We start from the raw sequence: 23,601 nt of genomic DNA, 5'->3' as shown, positions 1-23,601 counted from the left end.
CTTTCGTATACTTACAGAATGCCTTCACTGCAAATGGAAGAACTGGTGAATGAATTTCACTGCAGTGATTAGCTGTGCACATTGAGATTAGAAGAAAGTTAGAGTTTACAGTTGAAGGAATAGAGGGGAACCAACTCAGGTACTTTTTGGGTTGAATGTAGCACGATCTAAGAATCTGGAAAGGAAACTTTCATCTCTTGAGGAAGAGAATAGAATGAATTCTATTCTTTGATAGCAATGTTCAGCAGAAAAATTAGGATTAAATCCTGCCCCAATTTGAATAAAATTCTATTGAGCAGGGTTCTACCCAGCATACTGATTTCCAGCTTGCTTTGACTAAAGCCTAAAAAAAGATTAAAGCTCCATGGCAACTACTATCTTAACTCCTGACAGCCATAGTATAAATTACATCTTGGAAAAACCTAATACTGAAAAGTTTTATTTAGGTCACCAGTCAGGCTCAGAAATGGAAGGCTTGTAGATAGTACCCAGAACTTCATTTTGTCCCCCTGTGGTATCAGTAAGGCAGATATTTTTGTGGGAGGCAAATTGGATGAGTGTGCAGTATAAATAAAAATCTGACCAATTTTAAGTGTGTAAACTTATTTTATACTTCTGGGGGAAAGACTGGCAATTGACTTGCAACTGTAACCTTCCAGTAAGGAATACAGCGAGGTTCAACTCAGAGACAACAGCCCAGATAGGGATAACGAGGTGGTCACAATAGTTGCATTTGCTGGCAGTGGAGGAACAGTACTGGGTTTGGATTTTTTGGGTTTGGGGTTTCTTTTTTTGTTTGCTTGGTTGCTCTTGGTGTTGTTTTGTTTTTTTGTGGGGCTTTTTGTCTGTTGTTTTCATTTTTCGTTTTGGTTTTGTTTTCACTTTCAGGTCTTTTTGTTGGTTTGGGGGTTTTGTGTGCATTTTGGTTGTTTTTTTCTTATTTGTTTTTAATGGATAGAGGAGGGAAATGGATGGAGGTTGTGAATTCATTTGCCCACAGGTGTTTCAGTTGTGCTGCAGAAGCAGAATCTCAGACTTGTATGGAGATACAGCTTGAGGTTAACAATGCACAGGATGTCAGTGATGGGAATGAATATAAATGGACATTAAAGTTTAGAGCAAACAGAACCCGTGGTAACCAACAACAGTGCAAGCCCCCAAATTTGTATTTGTATGAAGATTATCTGGTACTGCTATTTACTTAGTTCCATTTTCTTGTTCTTTGACCATTTTTGACCCTATTCTCTCTGGCCTATGTGTTTTTCAGGCCCTGAAGAATGCCCTTAATTGTCTAAGGAATGTCTTATTGGATCTAAAATAGCCTGGATAGCCTGGTGGCTGGCACAGGGGAGGGATTGGTAACCAGGATCATTGATTCAGTGCAGGGACAAAGCAGGGCAGATGAGGTGGTTTGCATACTCCCTAGCCTGTCGGCTCCCAAAGCTCTTTTTGACCACATCAGATAGCAAAGTTCAAGTCCTCAATATTCTATTTAAAAGACAAAAAAACTCAGTTTCTCAAATAAAACCAAGGCAATATCAAAATTAGATATGCACTAGATACGTACTACTTGTCAAAAATGTACTAGAGCTGCAGCTCACTACATTCCTACATTATTGCCTATGTATAAATTTTGCATTGAAAATGTTTAATAGTAACATACCTATTACTGGAGAAAGATGATAAAAAAGCACTGCCAGTATAATCAGTTTTATGTGCCTGCAAGTAGGATTGCTTTTGCCTTTTCCTCCAGCAGCTGGAGTTTGATGATCATTGTATAAGGTACTTCTTCATAAACTGGATAAATTTTATGCTGATGTTCAAATGGATCCCAAGCTTTTATCCTGTGAACAGATAACAAGAACATAAATACAGATAGTAAAGTGTATAAGAAAAAGGAAAACTAAAAATACTTTTTTTCCTAAGGGTGTAATATTGAGATAACTAACAATTGCCAGTTGAACACTGGAGTTGTAAAAGTTAACCAGTAGAGCTGGGACACAGGAGATAATGTCATTACTACATGGCTTTTGGGAGAGCTTTAAGATACAGTAAATGATTTTGTATTTCTGAGTATCAGATCATCAGAATTTCTTCATTGGTGAAGAAGTATTAATTTCATAAAACTTAAAAATGTTGAATAATAGATGAACTGATATGGAAACAGACAGTTGAGATTTTCTAAATAAAAATACATACTTTGCCTATGATTTTCAGTCCAGTAATCTGTAATCTAATGATTGTATGTACCAGCATGGCAAATTCGTCTACAGTATGATTACATTTCATGTAGCAATAAAAGGTAAGAATATTTTTTTTATTTTTTTCCCATCTTGCACAGTTAAAATATTTTTAGTAAACCATAACAGTTCTTCTGGATCATTTTATGTAAAGAACATGCAATAGATTTAGTGATTATCATACCAGAGTATTCTAGACTTGTGTTCAGAAGACTGACTTGTCCCTTCCCAAAGCACAGCCAGACTAGGTAAGTGAACAGAGATGTGTGTGACTTTTGGCTGTGCTCACTGTTGCAAATGGTCTTTAACGCATTATCTGGTGAAGCTTTACATTCACAAGATTTGTTTTCCTGTAAATATGCTCTGCACTTTTGAAACCTGCTTAAGAATAAAAGAGGATGCATTCTTGAAAAGTGACATTTTAAGTATGTAAACTTTTCTTCAGAAAAATCCCAAATGTTTTGTCACATGCTTGTGGCTGTTGCCACAGAGACAAAATTGGGTGAAGCAGGTCAGACATAAGTCTCATATTTAATAAATTTTTTTTTTTTTGCTCACAACGCTCTGTCTCGTATTTAATGTCTTGTCATCTGTAATTGCTGGCATGAGGTACAATAGCAGAGAAGAAAGCATCCACAGATTTTAAAGGCTTGACTTTGTGAAGTGTACCAGAGTAGCTGAACTGCAGCTTCAGTAACTGCCAACTGTAAAAGGCTGCTAAAACTTAGGAGAATTAAATTAACTGAAAAAAAATTTAAAACTTATAATAATTCAAATCTTGCAGATTCCTCAGAAGAGGAATGTCCTGAGAGTACCCAGAAACATTCCTGCATCAATTTTATTGCTGGATGAAGGATTTAAAAATAAATAAAAATCTCCTCCTATTTTTGGAATACAAATTTGAGACAGAAGTTTAGTCAAAAAACTCAGTAGGAAAAAGTTGTTAGTATGTTTGCCACTTGGTAGGGCACCTACTTGAGCTTTATGGCCAAAGTCAATCTGCATATAAAGATATATAAAATGTGCCCCAAGTATAGTTCTACTTTTCCTTTTTACTAAATTAGGCACAGATTTTTAAATGGAATCACCTGATGAATATAAAAATTACATTCTTCCATTCAAATCTTTGTAGCTGAAACCAAGTTCCTTAGGCTGACTGTGCTCTCGAACAACTTTTACTTTCCTACTTATGTTAACTGATATTTTCTAAGAGTTTGTGGCTTTTCACTCTGCCCCTTTCTCCAAAGGTGGTGTGTAGACATGCTCTTCATCAGGTACTTTATCTCCTATTCAAAAGCCTGTAACAGATAAGATTGAGGTGAAATTTTAAATCATGGCCTTGGCAAAATATGGAATCTGCATTTAGCAGCTTCTGTCTCTGATCAAAGACTAGCTCTATTTAAAAAAAAATAAAAACCATGAATGCTTAATGATGTTGGAACTGTTTTTGGTTTTTTTACCTTGAATAAAAAAAATCAAGAGGAAACACTGGCTCAAGCTCCTGAACTAAAGCCAGGCATGCAAATACTGAGTAATGAGAGGGTAAATTCATCCGGGTAAGATACTGCTTGTGTTTTCAGTAAAATGGCCAAGTTTCTACTGAAGGCTTGGTTGCATCCTAACTAAGGTATCCTAATTGAAGTCATCTAACTTAAGCTCTAAAACACGACTGACAGAATCCATTAGGTATCATGGGTTGCTCCATGGGAAGTATCTGAAGCAGTAATTGTGGTATTGCTATTTCTGCCATGCTTTTGAATGATGTAGGCAGATATTTAATGGAATATTATAAGTTTCAGTTGAAGGTGGTGCTGATATTAACAACTCCATTAGAATAGACTATATAGTAGTTTTGTCATAGTTTTATTTTAGTGTATCATTTCAAGCACTTCCCTGTTTAAACCCTAAATAAAACTCACTAGAGATCACCATATGAGCTGTTAGGCTTGGCAAGATCATGAGACAGTTAACTGGTCTTCCAATAGCTCTAAATACATGGCATGCATTATGTCTCTCAGCTGTCTCTCATTACTACTGTTCATGAATTAAAGACTAAATTTTTTCTAAGTATATTGTGAGATGAATATAGCCACTGGAATCACATCACCTTCTACTCAAATCTCACTGGGTAGCTGGAGATGGCTGGCTGCATTTATCACTACATTTCACTTGGGGTCTTTATTTTGGTTGATGCTTATATCTTCTTCAGTCCAGCGTCTCCCTGTGCTGTTTGTATCACAGTGATTAGATTTTTTTTTGTCCAGAGTGGAATGGTTAACACCTACTTCAGCTGGGAAAAGAGGGGGTCATTCACAAATAGTTATACCTAAAATGAGAGTCCTATGCACTGCTTGCTAAAGATGACACAAAACAAAGCCTAATTTCAAATAAATCATTCAACTCCTTATCAATGAGAGCCTGACATTCCTGCTCATTTCCAGTTTAGAAGATGAGAACATATAAGTAGATACTTACGCATTTGTGTGATGACTTAAAGTAGCAATAACCTGGTAAGATGACTGACCATGGTTTTATCACAGTGAAAGGATGCAAATGAGTGGACGAAAATGACACAAGAGTAATTTGAAAAGATCAGTTGAAGCAATTTTTGCAAACATTATAAATCCTTGCCTTATCAGCGGAAGCACAAAATCTATTAACTTATTCTTTGCATTTCATGAAGTTACCTTATCAGCACTAGCCAGCTTCCTCATTTTTTCTTTTTGACCAAGTGACATGGAGAAGAACTTGATGGTTCTGGAGTGTACCATTCATGTAAGAAAAAAGAGGAATATATTCAGGAGTTTACCCATTTTCCATCATGACTCCAAACCCAATTCTCCTGGTGTCATATGCAATTGACAAGCAGTACAAATCTGGCTCATTATTCAGTAATTTTTTAACTTGAAATTTAGAAAAAAATAGTAATTTTAAATGTCTGTCAGAAAAATGTATCTAATATTAATTTGATACTAGTGTTAAGGAACAGCACTTCAATGATTATTTAATATAGTACAATAATAATTTATAAAAACCCCTAGGATGTGAAGAGATTAAGATCAACATGTTGCTAACTTTGTGCCAATAGCGAAAAGAGTCTCAAAACCCCACCAAATCTTGTGAGATGACTAAATAGGAACTCTGTTTTCAGGTGTTCAGTAATTATATGCTATTTAATTTTAGAAATCACACTTAAAGGTGGAGGGAGCTCAAACAAACAAGATAGAGAAAAGATATATAAGACAATGACTTCTAATGATAGAGCCTAGAAATGAGAGGACTGAGGTAAGGAATCCTCAGTAATGTGAAAATTTGCTTTCAAGAGGTAAGGGACAATCTGTCTAAGTGAAAAGGACCATAATTAATGTCCCTTGGATGGAGCACTGGATGCTTAAATAAGACACTAGCGATAAAAGAAAACAAAAAAATGAGCTGTCTAATCATAGTGACAGTGAAGCACTGGAATATATTATTTTGGAAAGTAAACATCTCCAGTGACAACGATGCTACAAGTCAGACTAGACAACTGTGTTGACTTCAGTTTATTGTAACTGATCCTGTTCTTGGACAAGGGATCAGGAGCTCTTGAGCTGTGGGAAGACCGTGACATATCCTTGGAGGCCCAGGTAAAGTTCCAGAAAAATTTAATTTAGTATTTCTCTTTCTTCTAACCTTTTCCCTTAGAACTACTCTCTGTAAGTAATTTGAAGAATGTTGTACTTAGTCTCAGTCAGCAGGACAGGAAGGGAGCAGAGCCCTCAGATTCTCCCTCCCTAGGGGCACATTTTGAGCATTGCCAGTGGCCAGCTGTTCCATGTTCATTTTGTTCCCTTGGCAAAAGTGAACTGACCTGTGGGGAAGGTGATGCTACTCCAGCAGCAGAATGTGGGGGCTGACCCTTTCTTTCTAATGAAATTCAGATCCACTTCGGAGGAGCATTTAGAGGCATAGGATATGAGGAATGGTGTAATTTCCCAGGGTCATCAAAACTTGGGTTAGGGAGAGGAAGTTTCTATTGATACCTGGCAATTCAGGCAGTGGCTGCAGAACACAACTACCCAGGCACAAGATTCTAGCTATTGTACAGCAGTAGCACCCACATGCTGGACTGAAAATAGGGATGCTTGTATGCATCTATGCCATCACAGTAGAAAGATAGGCCCAATAATAATGAATTTTGGCAACATTGAAATAAATGACCTCCAGAAAGGATTTTCAGTTCCACTTTCTACTTGGTGCACCTAGTTAATAAATTAATAACAAAATTATATTCTTATAATTATATTCTCTGCAGTTCATAGAAAATCTGATGTTCAGGTATCTTAAGCAGAAATCCTTTGCTTTGCTTTGATTTTAACCTTTTCAAGAAACACTGGAATAACATTTCAAAGTATTTTCTTTGGTGTTAATTTTTGGTGAAGGGAGCTGGCAAATTGAGAATATGAAATTTTAGCAACTTACTCAGATAAGATAGTACGTAATCCTTACTGTGCTAATAATTTCTGAGTAGAAATGCAAACTCTTTTTTATGAATACAGCAGTCACTTTTCAACATGAAAAGTGTATTTAAACTTAGAAATAAGTAATACTTTGCATTCTAGTTTCTATGTTTCATGGTATGATACAACTGATTTTCTTTTCTTCAGTGTATCAGGAAAGCACCAGATAGGGGCAGTTGTAAATTAAGACAGTAATGTTAGAAGATAGATGGGCTGGTTTCAAGAAGGCAGAGTTGGCACAAGGCTTGCACACTGAACTCAGAGACATGGTGTACATGGCATGAACCCACTGATGTAAGGAGAGGCAGATCATGTGGTAAGTCAGTCACAAGCCCAAAAACTTTTCTACAGATTTGTCTGTACTTTTCTATCTCATTTATATCTAATTAAAAATATGTACTCTTTTTTCAATCTTAGCATATTTTCTTTCATAATTAGTTAAGTGGCACTGGTGGTGGTCAATGAACCTTAATACCAAATAAATCTCTAGACATAAATCCTTTCATATGGACATATAAATTTTTTTGTGTATGTACACACATGCACTGGTAGTAACTTCTTCAGCTGATCAGTCTGTTGACCAGATGCAATGATAGCTAAGAAAAATCAAAGTGAATCATGTCAAATGAACACAGGGCTGAGAATACCTACAGCAGGTCAGATTAAAATGCTCATGGTAAAGTCAAGCACAAGATCACTGGTGATATATGCAGGTGACAGTAAGTAGAAAAGATTATTAATAAAGTTTGCAAAGTTGTGAAAAAAGAAATTCTGCTTACAACAAAATAAAATTATAAGATTCTTAATAGAAACTATAGAATGAAATCAATACAAAAATACATGGCATAATAATTAAAAATGGAAGACAAAATTGGACAAAATAGCTTCTCAGATTTCTAGCAGTTGTTACATAACATATTCATCAGTAAACAAAACAATATTATGTGAGTTGAAACTGTATAAACTTGACCCATTAGGATATTGTTTTACATCTTTTCATCTTCACTAAGCAGGAAGGATGCAAATTTACCTAATAGGTCATCACTGCAAATGTAAGGCTTCTGGAAAACCTGCTTCCTTCACATCTTTTGTGTATTGTAAGCATGTGGTGGCAAACTGCACCTAAAGTAAGTACTGCATGCAACAGTGGGAGATTAAGTCAAAACATGCTGTCTGTAACTGCAGACTTCAAGAGGTGAATGGAAGTAGTGAGGAAAATTGTTAGTATGTTTACCTCCCATTAATTTGGGACTGCCATGTCAGTGAGGAAAAGTTATGCATGACAGATGGAAAAAAAGATTGGAAACTACCAATTTAGACTCATGTCTAAATGCTACTGAAATAGTATTTAAGTGAGGTCAGTCAAAATCCCTGCTTCCCATTTCTCAGGCAGCTTGAGTCTCTAATTCTTGCAGTTGAAGGAATATAATAATTGCACATCAGTCTGGTCTTCATCTCTTTGATCTCCTTGCTTCAATACAAAGACAGTCTGGCATTAAGAAAGGTTACAATGATCTCATTTAGTCATTCCAGTAATTCATATTTCAGTGTAAATCCATGGCCTGGATAACTGATGTTTCAGCTTCAGCTCTGCAGTGTTGCAGAAGTTAAAATTGTCACTTGTCTTTCTTTTGCTTTTTTGGGTGGAGCCTGCTGGTACAGCTCCCTGGTGGCCTTTGACTGAAGATGGCTTGCCTGAATGGGTTGCTCAGGAGTTTTCTTTGTACTGCAGCTCAGCCAACTCTTTGCAAACCCAGCCTCTAAATTCCCAATGACAAAAAGGTCCCTGGCAAAGCATCAGGATTCTTTGATATCACATGAACCATGTTCTGGGAACAGCACCAAAAGATCTTATCCAAACATTTCTCACAGACCTCACAAACACTACGGAAAACCAACTCAGTCTAACAAGCACAGGGAAGAATGAGTTGCATCTTTTTGCTCCAGTGAGGTCTTTATTGCTATTAGAAGGTTTTATCTCCAGAAAGCGACTTTGTCTCCTCCTATTTCTGGAAAATGGGGCCTTAGCTCTCATTTCAGATCCCACAGTAGCTTTAAAACTAAGAAGTAAAGCTGACCTTAACCAGTCTTAAAGTTTCTACTCAGTTTCACAATACACTATAAAGAATTGCTTATTTTCAGACTTGAACTTTGTTTAGAGATTTCTATGAGTATCTGATGGATTTTTAAACCCTTTATGCTAATAACTATTGAGACTCAAGAAAATAAGATGGTCGACTGAACAATCATTCTAATTAAAAGTATTTAGCAGTTAGTTGTAAGGAGAATGAACATATGGTCTGTTCTATATATAAAACTTTGTGGATGCTGTAGTCAGTGCCAGAGACAAACTCCTACCTATTCTCAGAGAGGCCAGGCAGTAGCCCTCCCTCAGGAATCCTGTACTCTTTACTTTGGCAAGGAACTATGTAATGACCTTGTTTCTTCACATACTTTTTCAAAAGGTCATAAGTTAAAGGAGTCTAGTAAAAACATATTTTAAAAATGTCTTGCCTGCTTTGTGCAATAAATTATCTAAAGACATATATTGTTTAGCTAGGTTTTTATAGAAATATATAAAAAAAATCCATAAGTGTGCATATCCCCTAAACTTGCTTTCTGAGTAAATTTGTGTTTAGTACCTGAAAAATGAGTATTAGAGAATCTGGGAGAGGCAAATCCCTTGTTTGTAAAGACAAAGAGTTTTGTATCCCTTATCAATACACAATATTGATAATATCAAATCAATATTACAATATCAAAGCTTTCTACCTTTTCCATTCTAACAGCATGGCATTCTGATTTCCCTGTGTAAAACCCTGTAATCACTCCAGCAATGAGATTCCTGCATACATCTCCAAGACAAAAATACCCCAAAACATTCATAATTTATGACTAGTAATTATTCTGCCTACAGTGTTGTCACCATTGTGTTTTAAAGTTTGAAGTAGCTTGGTTTATAAATCTTCTGAACCATTCTATGACAATGACTTCCAATTCCCCAGCAGAGTTGTATATGTATCCAGTTGCAACACAGGGCTGAAATCCTGGCCTGAAAACTGAAAAACTGAAAACCAGTGGGAATCAAGAGGTCACTTCTGGAGTTCTGAGCCTTCTTAATTAAGAAAAAAAATCCTTTGTTTTTTGCTATAATTTGGCTGAGACATGGACTAAAAAAGTCACCACATCAAGGTGTTACAAAGATGAGTCCTCTGGCTAATGCTATATGTTCAATTTGCTTTTAAAGGAGATGATTCCAGCAATGCTCACAATTTATGTAAGGTCTGAATCCAGCCCTTTGCAGTGTGTAAACAGGCAAGGCAATTCAGGCACAAATTGCAGAAAGTAGTACCTTTTTGTGCATCCTTTTTGGCAAAACCAACCTTTAAAGGTTTCAGTCATGTTTTCAAAGGCAACATCATGCTTTTCATGTTGTCTTGTCAGCTACCTGTCCTCACCTGAAAGGAAGGCAGTGCTTAAACATCAAATACCTATGTATTTTGAACTTGCCTGGAACAATTTGATATAGTCACAATTTCTCAAATTCTGTTTTGTATTTTTTGCCTTGTTATTGATCTTTGCAGCCAAGTTCCATTTGAAGGTAGTTTCTCAAAAAAGCAAATCACAAAAAGCAAAACAAAGAAGTTCAAGGGAAACACCTATATATTTGAGGTTAAACTGAAAAAAAAAAAGCATTTATAGCACAGGAATAGAATATTCTGCATTTAACATGTGTCTGTGGTTGTTCTACTGGGACTACTTTGGGAGTTTGCTTAACAGTTTACCTGAATTTTGCTGTCTGCCTTTTTGGTAAGTACACTAAAGCCAGATACACCAATGTTTGCAGTGGTGAACATTTCACTTTCTAGGTGAAATACAGGGTACTGATCACTATGTGTAAAGCCTGATGTAATGTAGCTTACAGAGAAAGTAGAAATCACCAAAACTTTCTCTCTTCAACTGTCTTACCACAACAGTTGTGTTCAAAAGGAATGTTTCCAGGTATCTTTTTCTTAGCCAAGCTGCACATGACATTATTTGAAATATGCCATGGTTTTATGACTTCAATGCCATCAAATACACTCATTAATCTCTTATTATTTATAAGATCTAAAATGTATATTCAATTATAAATCTTTGATATCAGTATTCAGTTTACTGGTAAACTATTGAGACAGAAACAGAAGCTTGAAGACGGCACTGAAAATCATACCTTGGTTTCCAGAATGTGGAGATTTTTAGGATTAGTATACATTTCATTGATCAACAGCATTCATAATATTTGGAGCTTAATTTAAATTATCTTAAAAATCCACATTAAATTTGGTTCATATCTCTTGTATTCTCACAAGAATGAATACACTTATTCACCACTTAAGCCCATCTCCTTTGTCACATGATTTATTCCAGGGCATTCAAATCACTTGGTATTAATTTCATTAATCAAATGGCACACTGATTTTCATTGCAACTTTGTTACAGATGTTCATCTGAAACGGTAGGAAGTGAAATAATGTGCCATGGTAAAGTGGAAGAGACTATTGAAATAGAATATGGAACAACAATAGCAATAGTTTGAAATTTCCATTTGCATGATCCTTTCAGAAATCAGAAACAATTCTCCTTTATTAAAAAATGGCAATAGAAGTGGAACCACTCACCTCCAGGATGAACTGAAAGTAACTGGGCCAGATGCCTATGGTCTTCACATTCCAGAGAATTATCTCAGTAGTGTCTGCAACATGGATTAATGCCATGAGATGATAACCCAGATGATTAATGAAGCAGGTGCAAATAAAGTCATTGCAGCAACCCTGGAGAGTGTGAGAGTAGACAAAGGTGCTAACACTGAAATATTCTACCTGCTGCTCTGTAAGGAACAGCAGAGCTGTTCATAGCAGGAGGGAGGCACTTTATAACAGCAATTGTTTTAAACTCTCTAAGACTATTTGAAAAGAAAACATGCTCCATCAATAATATTTTAGGGTCTACTTTACGTCAGGGTAAAGTGAAGTCAGCCCTGCTGACCCTTCTGAAAGAAATGGAGTACTACAGGATTTGCTGTTGGAGCAACTGCTGGGCATGATAGGATGCAGGTACCAGAATCTGGAAGGTTTCATGGAGGTGTAAAAGACCTGAAACCTCCTGCTTTCAGACAACATGGCTGGATGAAAAAATCTGTGGGTAAAAGACCAGACTTTTAAAAGCCCAGGAAGAATTAGACACTTCAAGTTGTTGAAAGGCTTCCAGTGTGATTTTCAAAAACTCCAGAAGAATTTAGAAAAGAAGACCTCATGGGCCACTGCCAAAATATTTTTAAAAACTGGGCACAAGTTCCTTTTCTGAAGAAGCAAGAATAAAGTTTCTACACATTTATTAGCTAAAGATCACAGGGAAGTAGTCATTAGTTACAGCTTCTCCCTGAACAGCGGCCACAGAATCCTAACATACTGATTTAACAACCACATCTCCTTTGCTAGCACCAAATACCCTGGCTTTTTTTCTATTTCTGTACAAAACAACAGTTAATTAAAACAGAAAAAAACATACGTGTAGCCTTAAAGTATCACACTACTAAATAAAACCTGAAGACTTAAGTGCATGTACGAGGAAGACTGAACTCCTTCCAGATGTGTATGCTCAACCCAGTGCAAGAGGTATGTGACAATGTCAGATCCTATACTGTCAGAATCAGCGCAATGAGCAAGGTACCAAATAACCCCCACATGCTCTGATGCAGCCAGATTTGCACTTTTCATAGCAGCTATGACATGACTGGAAAGGGGAGGACTGCTCTGGCAGTGACAGTTCAGGAATAAAAACTATCATATTGCTAAATATGTCAGTTAACTGCATGTTTTAATTCTATAAAAGGTTGTCATGTATGGTAGTTGGGATTTTTAATGTGGTTTGATTTTGCTATTTTCAAAATATTTTGCCCCATCTCCTGTCTCTGTCTGCACTGAATCTAGATGCAATGTTCATTATGATTTGCTGTCCTCTCAGTGTCATCACCATCTGCAAATCTAGTTTTATATATTTCAGATGTTCCAATGATAAAAGGACTGAATAAGGATACCAGCAGGCACTTTGGATGATTTCCTTTACAATCTCTTGTATGCATGGTCTATTGCTTCCTTCCTTTTTCATCCATTTCCTTTCAAACACTGTCTTAACTCCTAGCAATTAACTCCTGGATTTACTTTTGCAAATTATTTTTGTCTTTGATATAGAGTATTGCCAGTGACTTTTGAAAAATTAAATTAATGTGACAGACACTTGTCCTAAACCTCATCCTTCAAGTCCTGCATAAGCAACATACTGCATAAGAAATTATGACCATCCTTTCCTAGCATTATATGCTATAGAAGTGGTCACCCTTAGGAAACCCATTATTTTTTTTACATGACTACAGTATTTACACAGCAAAGATTTATAATGAACCCCCAGCTGACACTGGGAATATGACACCAACAGAGAGAACATTTCTGCATTAGCACAAATCTAGTACTCAGAATATTCAGTTTGACAATCTCAAGAAACATAAAGCTGCATGCCAGGAAAGAATGCCCTTCAAATTATGTTTGGAAGAAGTACTTGAGTAGCAGTTTGTTAGTGGAAGATATAGAAGGTTGCTGAAGAGACAAGAGAAATCATATGTACAAAATTTATCATTGGAATCCCTTATAAATTTGGAATTGGTTTATATAATGACAATATATCAATTATACAGCAATGGAGTAAATATCAAGAAATTATTAACAGACCTGACTTCTCAAAAATATAATGATGGAAGACTGATGTTCAATTGAATTATGAAGAGAAACTTTTTAATATTGAATTCTCAATGGTGAAAAATACTTTCTACCAGTCTATAAACACATAGAATATAAACTTTGACTGAATTTCCTGACATAAGTATGGAGAAATTCCTGTATATAGTTGTATCTGCTGAAGAAAGGGCTATTTCATGCATCAACTGACATGAATCCATCAGATCAAAACTTTGAAATAATAAAAAAAAAATACAGAGCTGAGTATATTTCCTGACTTTGTAGCTGGCATGTAGTCCTTTCCCTTTCCTGACTTCAGAATGAAGTATGAGGCAATAAAATTCTAAGGGGAAGAAAAGTCAAATAAGAAAACAGAGAATGTGAAAGTATAACCCACGCACAAAGCAAAAGAGAAAAATAAATCCGAACAAGAGAGGACTGAAACAGAGATTGAAATGACAGCAGGAATGAAGTACAGAGAGAGAAGTAACAAGCTGTCAGAAACAATTAGGAGGAACATAAAAAGTAATGAGAAAACCCCTAAAAAAGCAAAGTGAAGGGTCATTTTATAGCTAGTTAACTTGTGAAAGAAATTATATCTCATCATCCAAAAGAGTTGTGGAATTTTCTCCCATTATATTTTCTTTAATTAAGAAAATCCTTAAGTGGACATAAAAAGTGTGTGCAATTTATCCAACAGCCACTGCTGAGAGACACAATTGTAAACTGCATAGTTTAAGGTTCGTTTCAGTTTTGCAAGTAATGAGTCTTCTGCTAATAATTTTTAAATTTTTACTTTTCTCTTTTTATTTTCTACATTTGACAGATTCATTCCAAATGTTGGAAAATACTTATTAAAAGTCCTGACAAGTTATCCTATTATTAACTAAATTCATTAGCAAAATAAATACAGTAATAAGTCGTCCTCTCTGAAATGCTGAAAAAAAAAAAAGATAATGAGCCCTTCATAAGTTAGACATTTTAATAAAAGGTATTAAAACCTCATGCTCCAGTGTGTAAGGTAGCCTTTAACTGAGGAAGCCAGTTAACTAAGCAAAAGTTCATTAGACAGCAATTTGATATAAACTGTCTTGTACCTTCCTTTGAAGAACATGACAAAATCCTATCAAGGAACAGAAACCTGAGCTGAAACTGAGGTTACTTGATCAGACTGTTATTATTTTTGCAGGACAAGATTTTGAAACTGAAAAAAAAAATGCCTTAGGAAGTCTAAGAGGCCGTTAAGCCATAACCGGTGTTGTAGAAAGCAAATTTAATTACTACCTATGGAAGTTTCTGTCTCCTGTCAGTTACAATTCTCATGACCAATAGGTTAACCATGTTGCAGAAGTCAAATGATGCCATAGCACTGAAAATTACAAATGACTTCAGCAGGTACCATAGAAGCAGTAGGGACCAGATTTGTATAAAATTGCTCAGCTATAATTAGCTGTGTGAGCTTTCCTGCCCTTTTCATATAAAGAAGTCAACTCCACCTCTTCCTAAAGACTACTTTTGTGTGGTCAGCTACTACTCAGAAATGGTATAAGAAGCTGTTCTTGACCACCTCTCTGCTGTTAATCTCTATGTGTCAACATCCACTTATTTCTCTGTGGATGAGTTATTCCAAGTGCAGAAGGAAATGCGTAGAAAAAATTTCATTTGTCTACAAGGATCAGCACTCCTCCCATACTCTAAGTCAAAAGAAGATTTACTTTTTCAGTGAAATACAAATTGATCTTATGATTTTACAAACTAGAACAATAAATTCCCTTTCACCTTGACCAATTGTTTACCAAAAATAAACACTCCAAGGAGTTCCTGCTTCATTGCCCAAGTCAGTACTGTTTACAGTCAAGAATTTTGAGAGATTTCCTTTTAAAGACTCAGAGAACCTATTCACACTTGCTTCTACCTGGCCTAATTTTCTTAGGGATGACTATTTATTCTCAGTCATTCCTATTTTGGACAATTCTGGTGTCTTTATTCATGTCTCAAGAAGAACAGGATACATAAAAACCAAAGAATGACATGTACATCACAAGTTTTTGCTTTGCCTGCTTTGACACTATAGTGAGGGTTCCCAAAAGAGGTAATAACTTAGCACAGGGAGTCAAACCCTATTTTCCTACCTGGTTGCCATCTGCTCCCAAGCTAACTTGAGGACAAATGCCCAAATCCAAGGCTCTGTGAAGTGTAAGAGATGACTTTCACCTGGCAATCTCCTGGGTATTGAAAGTTGCTCCAGAAAATGGCAGATTGGATTTTAGGAAAAAATTCTTCACCAAAAGGGTTGCCAAGAATTGGAACAGGCTGCCCAGGGAAGAAGTTGTGTCACCATCCCTGGAGTTATTTAAAAGACGTAGCTATGGCACTTAGGGACATGGTGTAATGATGGACTTGGGTTACTGGTTGTACTCTGATCTCACAGGTCTTTTCCAATCTAAATGATTGTATGATTCCATGAAAATCAGACTGCTTTTTGGCTTTTTTTTGCTTCAGCTCCCTCTGGTGGGTAATGCACACTCCAGAGACCAGCAATTACTGCTAAAGGTAACCACCAAAAGTGAAAGAACCTGCAGGTTGCTATATTTTTCTTAAAATACACATAAATATACCGGATGAGCAATGATTACAACAGAGATCAGAGTTAAAGCTGCAACTTCACACATATGTGCTGAGAAATAGAAGATGCAAAGTTCCTATCAGAACAGAAGTCCCTTTGAATTCAGATAAGAGATGAGGATTTCAGTCCAGGCAGAAACTGGTTTTCAGCATCTAACACTGATTAAAATGAAGAACTAATTAAACACAGGGGTTTTTATGAGAACATTTGCTCGTATTTCTGTTGTTGGCTGATACTTTTGAGCTGTCCTGTTTTCAGCTGGGATGGAGTTAATTTGTTTCCTGGTAGCTGGTGCAGTGCTGTGTTTTGGATTCAGTATGAGAATGATGTTAATAACACACCGATGTTTGGTTGTTGCCAAGCACTGCTTACACCAAGTAAAGGATTTTTTGGCGTCCCAGGCTCTGCCAGTGAGGAAGTGCACAAGAAGCTGTGAGGGAGAATGGCCAGGACAGCTGGCATGAACTGGCCAAAGGGATATTCCATACCATGGAATGTCATACTCAGGACATAAACTCACGGAAAGTTGGTCAAGGGCTGGTCAGGGACAGGCTGGACATTGGTCAGCAGGTGGTGAGCAGTGAGACTGTGGACCTCTTGTCCTTCTTGGGGTTTATTATTCTCTCTCCTTTTCATTACAATTATTTTTATTATTACTATTTTTAGTTGTATATTTCATTCTTTTTCAGTTCATCAACTATTCTTATCTCAGTCCATGAGCTTTGGGGTTTTTTTAGTGATTCTTCTCCTCACCATGAGGAATGGATGGAGTGATCAAGCACCTGTGTGATTCTTAGCTGCTGGCTGGGATTGAAGCACAGCAATGGCATAAAGTTTGGTGCTCTTCCTAAAAAGCATTTTGTTGGCAGGATTCAGAAAATATTCATTATTTGGCAAACCTCACTCCTCAGAGATTCTTCATTTGTTAAAAGAAATTTAGTTTCTGTGAAAAAGAAAACTATGCTTTTAAATCTGTGATATCTTACCTACAAAACATGTATGCCCACATATTTACCTGCTAAAATAACTGAAACTTAAAGCATATTTTATAATTTATATGCTTGGGCACAAATATAAGTCCTTCCACAAGAACATTGTGCAGACTGTATGGCAGTATCCCAAATACACTGGTTATGATAATGGCACCTTGTGATAATTTTTATGTTAAAATAAAATCAGTAACCTCTCCTCCCTACAAAATAGTACTTAAATTTTGATTACCTCATAAAAATGCATGGAAATGTTGCAAACATCAGCAATCTGATAGAAAAGGCTTAGAATGAATCATAAATTTCTGCTTTCACAAGTGGAACTAGGAAATCAAACTTTAATTCTTCCATCCCTGTGTTGTTTTTTCTTTCATTCAGAAGCTTGTTTGTTGGTCTGAATCACATACTAACAGTTTTTTTGGGAAAAAACTCCCTCAATGGTCCTGTCAGAAAACTGTAATTGAGTATGAGAACATTTGGGACAAGAATGGTCATATAAATTCACATTCTTCAATGGACCACAACCATACTGTTCAAGCTAAGGACCAACTTAAACAACTGTATAGCCTATTCATTAAATTGCTTATGTAATTACATTACATTTAAAGACAACTCAGTGGATGAGAGGCTGGACATGACCTGGCAATGTGTGCTGGCAGCCCAGAGCCAAACATGTCCTGGGCTGCATCCAAAGCAGTGTGGGTAGGAAAGGGGGTTCTGCCCCTCTGCTCTCATGAGACCCCACCTGGAACCCTGCATCCAGCTCTAAGGTCCCCAGCACAAGACATGGACCTGTTGAAGCAAGTATAGGGGAGGGCCACAAAAATGCTCAGAGGGCTGGAGCACATCTCCTATAAAGAAAGACTAAGAGTTGGGGTCATTCAGCTGAGAGAAGAGGAAGTTCTGTAGAGACTGGATTGCGGCCTGTCACTACTTAGAGGGGGCTTCTAATAAAGATGGGGACAAATATTTTAGCAGGGCCAATTGTCCTAGGACAAGGGGTAACTTAAAGAGCATAGATTCAGACTGAATATAAGGAAGAAGATTTTACAATGGGGGTGGTGAAACACAGGAACAGATTGCCCAGAGAGGTGGTGGATGTTCAGTCCCTGGAAGCATTCAAGGTAAGATTGGATGGGGCTCTGTGGAAGATGTCATTGAGGGGGAGTTGGACTAGATGACCCTTAAATGTCCCTTCCAACCATTTTATGATTCCTTGATAACTAAGCTGCAGGCATGTGTTTTACATCAAAACTTCCATTCTGAAAGAAACTGTAGAACTTACAAAAGACATTTCTTTCTTATGAACATTTTTCTCTTTTTAAAAAAGGAAACCATCCAACTTTCAGGTACGAATAATAACCTGATATCAGAAGCTTTTCAGAAGATATGGAATTCTAATTGGAATTCTAAGCAATGGATAAAATACCCTAGAAACCTCTTGCAGAATTATTTTAATTAGCTCCTCTCCCCTTATGCTGCTTCGTATGTTTGCACTTATATTAAGTAACATAAGGTTTTTATGAGGTGAGGGGCTTACATGTAACATACTGTACTGTACATATACAGTACAGACAGACATGTTTCTAGACATGGAGGACTGAACCCTCCATGTGGTCTCTACTGGCTAATTAATCTGGAAATTTCTGAATCCTCCTGCTCATGTATCATGGACTGGGGACAGAGCACATTTGTATGAACCTGCTTACAACACTCATAGTCCTGTGCTAAGAAGGAAGTACTAAGTGACTTCATTAGCTCTGATGTACAACCACTTTGAACCACTCAGAGAAAATATCTGATTTTCCTTTGTTCTTAATATAAAACCCAGAAAAGATCCATTTTAAGAAGCTCATGAAATCTGTGGCTTTGCTGTTAAATTATTATTGTGTTATTAAGACTACTCTGCAGTAGTAATTTTATTCTCTGCAGTTAAATAGCATTTCACAGCATGTGTTTTGTTTGGCCAAACTCCAGGCTTTCAGGTCCTCTAGTCGTGCCTGAAGAGTTGCCTGCAGACTGTAAAAAGAGTTGCATATGTTTAAGTGGATTAAAAAGCACATTGAACAGGAAAAGGCATATAGGGTTATTGAGAAGCAACGTCTATATTACATATTTATTACAGTGGTGACATTCTCACTAAAGTATTGCTTGTCCTACCACAGGATTCTGAGGAGTACCAAAACCGATGATGTCTTCTTATTACCGAAACGAATCTGTCCCCTCTTTTAGGAAATAATGTATTGCTGATCATTCTGGCTGAATGCCCTTCTCCTAATTTTTGGTTTCTAGTCTCACCTGTCTCCAGAAGCTCAGCGGATGCTTCCTCTCTGAGAGCAAGGAGACCATACTCTTGAAATATGTTATGCAGTTTCTGGAAAGTGCTCAGCCATTTGCTCTTAGCTTGCTGCCTGTGCACAGCTCTCTGCTGAAAATATCCCTGAAAAATGTGTTATGAACATGACTAAAAGACAAGCTGTGAGAACATACTGGAAAGTTAAAAAGCTGCTCTAATCATAAAGCATGATTAAAGAACACCATTACTTTGGGTAGGTGCAGCTCTAGCCTACCAAATTGCTACACAATTTGGCAGATGGACAGATATGGGTTTGAGACTTATTACCTCTGTTTTAACAAGTATATATCTCAATTGGGAAAGTTACACCATCTCTAAGATGGGGATAAAATCTCATATGCCTATTTGATGGCAGTGTAACCAGCATCATCAATAAAGGCTCAGGGAATATTTTCCTTCAGATAATATCTTCCAATGCCGCACTTCATGCTATAATGAGAAAAGCACTGCTCATTTAAATATATGATTCATATGCACGATAAAATGTTGAAAGAAACTCTTCAGACTCAGTATTTTTTTTCATGTAAGCACTTAGCAATTAGATTTCCATTGATTAAAGAAGTGAATCACCTTCAGATTAATGAAAAATAAATTAATCTCTTAACAGATTGGAAGAAAAGAAATGCATATTTATTCTTTAATGAACAACTTCTGAACAGAAGGAATTCAGCATTCACTTGGTAGGCTGCAGTTTGTAAGTACTTGCAACAGAATGGACATGAGAAGAACACATTTCAGGTTTCTTAGGGGACTAGTTAGTGAAATCTCTTGGGAAAATGTTTTTGCAGGTGCTGGGGTCCATCAATGCTGGTCACTTTTTAAACATCACCTCCTAAGAGCACAGGAGCAACAATTCCCAAATGTTGGAAATCAGACAAGGCAGAAGGCTAGTTTAGCTGAACAGGGAAAGTTCTCTTGGAAATAAGGTGAAAAAGGGGAGGTGTAAGCCCAGCGGAAGCAAGGTCAGGTGACATGGGAAGAATACAAACATGTTTTTTGCCACTGTAGGGAGAAAATTTGTGTAGCCAAAGCTCAGGTGGCAATGAAGATGGCCAGAACTGTCGGGGACAATGAAAGATTTTTGTCAAATATATTAATGGCAATAGGCAGTGAAAAATAACATTGGCCTCTTACAGGTTGAGGATGGTCACCTCCCAAACAGGGACAGGGACCAGACAGAAGTGTTTAACACGTTCTTTGCCTCTGTCTTCAACACAGATTATAGACCAAGAGGGTTTCAGTGCTATGAGATGGAAGACCATGGCTCATCTCAAGAATGTTCAACTCCCAGTTGACCCTGAGCAGGATCTGCTGCTTCAGCTGGATCCCTAAAAATCTACGGGGCCTGATGGGATTCATCTGAGAATCCTCGAGGAGCTGGCTGATGTCATCGCAAAACTTCTCTTGATTTTTGAGTGGTTTGGGGAATCCAGAGAGATCTCAGTGGACTGGAATTTGGGTGACACTGTCCTGATTTTCAAGAATGGCAAGAGGGAATACCCTGCAAGCTACAGGCCTGTCAGTCTCATTTCAGTGCCCAGTAAAATAATGGAAAAGATTGTTCTGGGAGATACTGAAAAACACCTGGAGGACAGTGCAGCCATCAGTCCCAGCCAACACAGCTTCATGAGAGGGAAATCCTGCTTGTCAAATCTGATTTCCTTCTATTTTGGCTTCCCTCTATTACTTTCTATTGAGGGATGAAGATGACATATTAAACTGCTCATCTGAAATGTTTGAGTCCAACTCTCTGTTAGAATGAACTTCACTTATACTTTTGATGATTTGCCCAGCTCCCAAAAGCTGCTGAGTAACACCGGCCTGATTACCATCTGTCTGCACTGCTTTTTTGGTTAGAACTATCTCTTTTGATACCCCATGAGATGCAACACAAGTGTCTGCTTTTGCATTATTTCAGTTAAGTTAATTCTTCCAATTATACCTTTAAGTAATTGTAAGATTTTCTTTCATAATATTCCTGAGATGATGGGATAATCAGGCTTTTGCCCCATAAGACCCGAAAACAATGAAAAAACCCCACATACTCAAGGACACAAATACAAACCTAATCTACATACAGCACAAATGAACCAGGTTTCTTATGGTGTGCATCAGTCAAGACTTTGTATTACTGTCCCTTCCTCTTTTGCATTCTAGATTTACAATATGCCCTTTCTTCACATACCAAAAATAATAATGCACTTACGGTACCCTAAAAGTATAAATTAAATACAATTCCAAAATTAAAAGCAAATATCCGGAAAACCTTACAACAAATCTTTTATATCTCATTTTGATACTTCAGAATTTCCAGATGTAGCAAAACACGATGGTGATAATTTCTGACACCACCTGGAAGCCCCCCCCACCTCAGATCAATCAGCTGGAATTATAACTTTTATCTTTACAGTAGTTGTATAAACAAGGATAGTATTTTTCCATTAATGCATTTGTTTCTGCCTCTGATTCTAGCACAAATAAGCATACTAAGATCAGGTTGTTGTAAATAAAATATAATAAAAAATAAGTCTCTGCTGTTATGATTATTTTGCTGTGTTTGATGGCAGAAGCTTTGAATGAGTCAGAGGAAAAATATTTCTCAAATAAGATAGGTATTCTTAAAGATATTCTTAATCTTTGTACTCTGATACCTGAAGTGATTTGATATAATGATGTGCCTCACCAAGATTGTGTATATGCACATGCATGGCAAATCACATTTTAACCATTCTGCTTACAAGACACACATCTAACTGGAGATTTAAATACTGATGAGCTGGATTTAAATTTGCAAAATGTACTTCTAAACCCAAATTTTGTGCACTCCCCTTCCTTCCAGCAGATAAAATCCTGAGCTTGCAACACTCAAAATATTAACTACTCAGAATCTTGCAGAAAAGATGAAGCTTTAGATGAGGTTTTAGAGTTGTCTCCACTTCTTCACTTAACAGAAATTCCATTTGATTGATATTCAAGAATCCTGCAGCTTCAAATCAAAATTTCTAGATTGGTTCCTGTGTATAACTTTTTTCTGGTGACATTCTTTTCTTCCGTCAAGGGCTTACTATTAACACTTTAAAAAATATTTTCTCATCTTTTAAAATACCTTAAGAGGTATTTTAACATACAGAGAAACAACATATGTTTATCAACTGTAATTTTTAGAAGATTAACCAACCATGTTCTTAGGGCTTCAGACTCAAGCTGTTCCTTCCTCCTTCTTTCACTTTTGACTTCTATTGTCATCTTTTCTCCTTAAACAGATATTGAAAGAAGTTGAGTATATGCTTTTCATATTTAGCATGTGTCTCCTCATAGAATATCTTTCCCATTTTGTGATCCTGCAAGACAGTGACCTGCCCTGCTTCTTCTGTGTTCATGAGTACAGCATCTAACAGAGTAGAGCTTGTGTCTGTGAAACAAAGAGTGTTGTGATAATCACAAAGAGATTCTGCCCAATTTTTTACCAGTCAGAGATTGTAGTAGAGGTCTCAAGTACATACATTTAAAACAGGAGTGACACACTGTACCTTGCACATTATATTGTATGCAGCATGACACAAATTACCTCAATTCATTCCAGGCGTGAGGCATAAATAACAGTCAGTAGTTCATATTTTCTTCCTCCCCTACCCAATTCACCTTTCTGTATAAAAGCTATGAAGGAAACACACAGTGATGCTGAGTACCTTTTTTTGCCCTTGCTAGGAAGAAAACAAGTGAGGGATATTACTTGTAGGAATGCACCATGAAAAGGACTAGAGAACCATCATCATGCCATGAAATTAAAAAACACAAGGAAACTGTTCTTGTTGATCTGAGTACACAATTAGTTACTTTATACATATCCTCACCAGCTAATAAGACAATGTATCGCTTACACTTTGAGCATTTTAAATATCATAATAAGCAAGTTAACAAAAGAAAAGAAATACACAGATATAATGGATCCATTTTAAGATAAACTACTAGTTATCTTGTAGAACTTTGCCATTTAATCTCTTTCAGACCGATTGTAAACCAGGTCCAGACAGCCCTTTGTTGACAGCATACAGGTGAATTTGTTTCACCCAGAGCAGTAACACTGTATCTCCTCTCTTTCCCTGAAATGAAAAGGG

General features: G+C 36.8%; 1 long non-coding RNA gene across 1 annotated transcript; it reads right to left on the bottom strand.

Annotated features, from left to right (window-relative positions):
• Nucleotides 1–1,694: 1,694 nt before the first annotated feature.
• Nucleotides 1,695–11,496, bottom strand: LOC147653024 (uncharacterized). The gene is made up of 2 exons (XR_015286995.1): nt 11,401–11,496; nt 1,695–1,844 (listed from the first exon to the last, which is right to left on the bottom strand). It is a non-coding gene; the product is annotated as an uncharacterized LOC147653024 (long non-coding RNA).
• Between the last annotated feature and the right edge of the window lie 12,105 nt (nt 11,497–23,601).

This window comes from Cyanistes caeruleus, chromosome 5, assembly GCF_971803275.1.
Source record: "Cyanistes caeruleus chromosome 5, bCyaCae1.hap1.1, whole genome shotgun sequence".
Taxonomy (NCBI): Eukaryota; Metazoa; Chordata; class Aves; order Passeriformes; family Paridae; genus Cyanistes; species Cyanistes caeruleus.
This window is presented reverse-complemented; position numbering and strand designations above follow the sequence as displayed.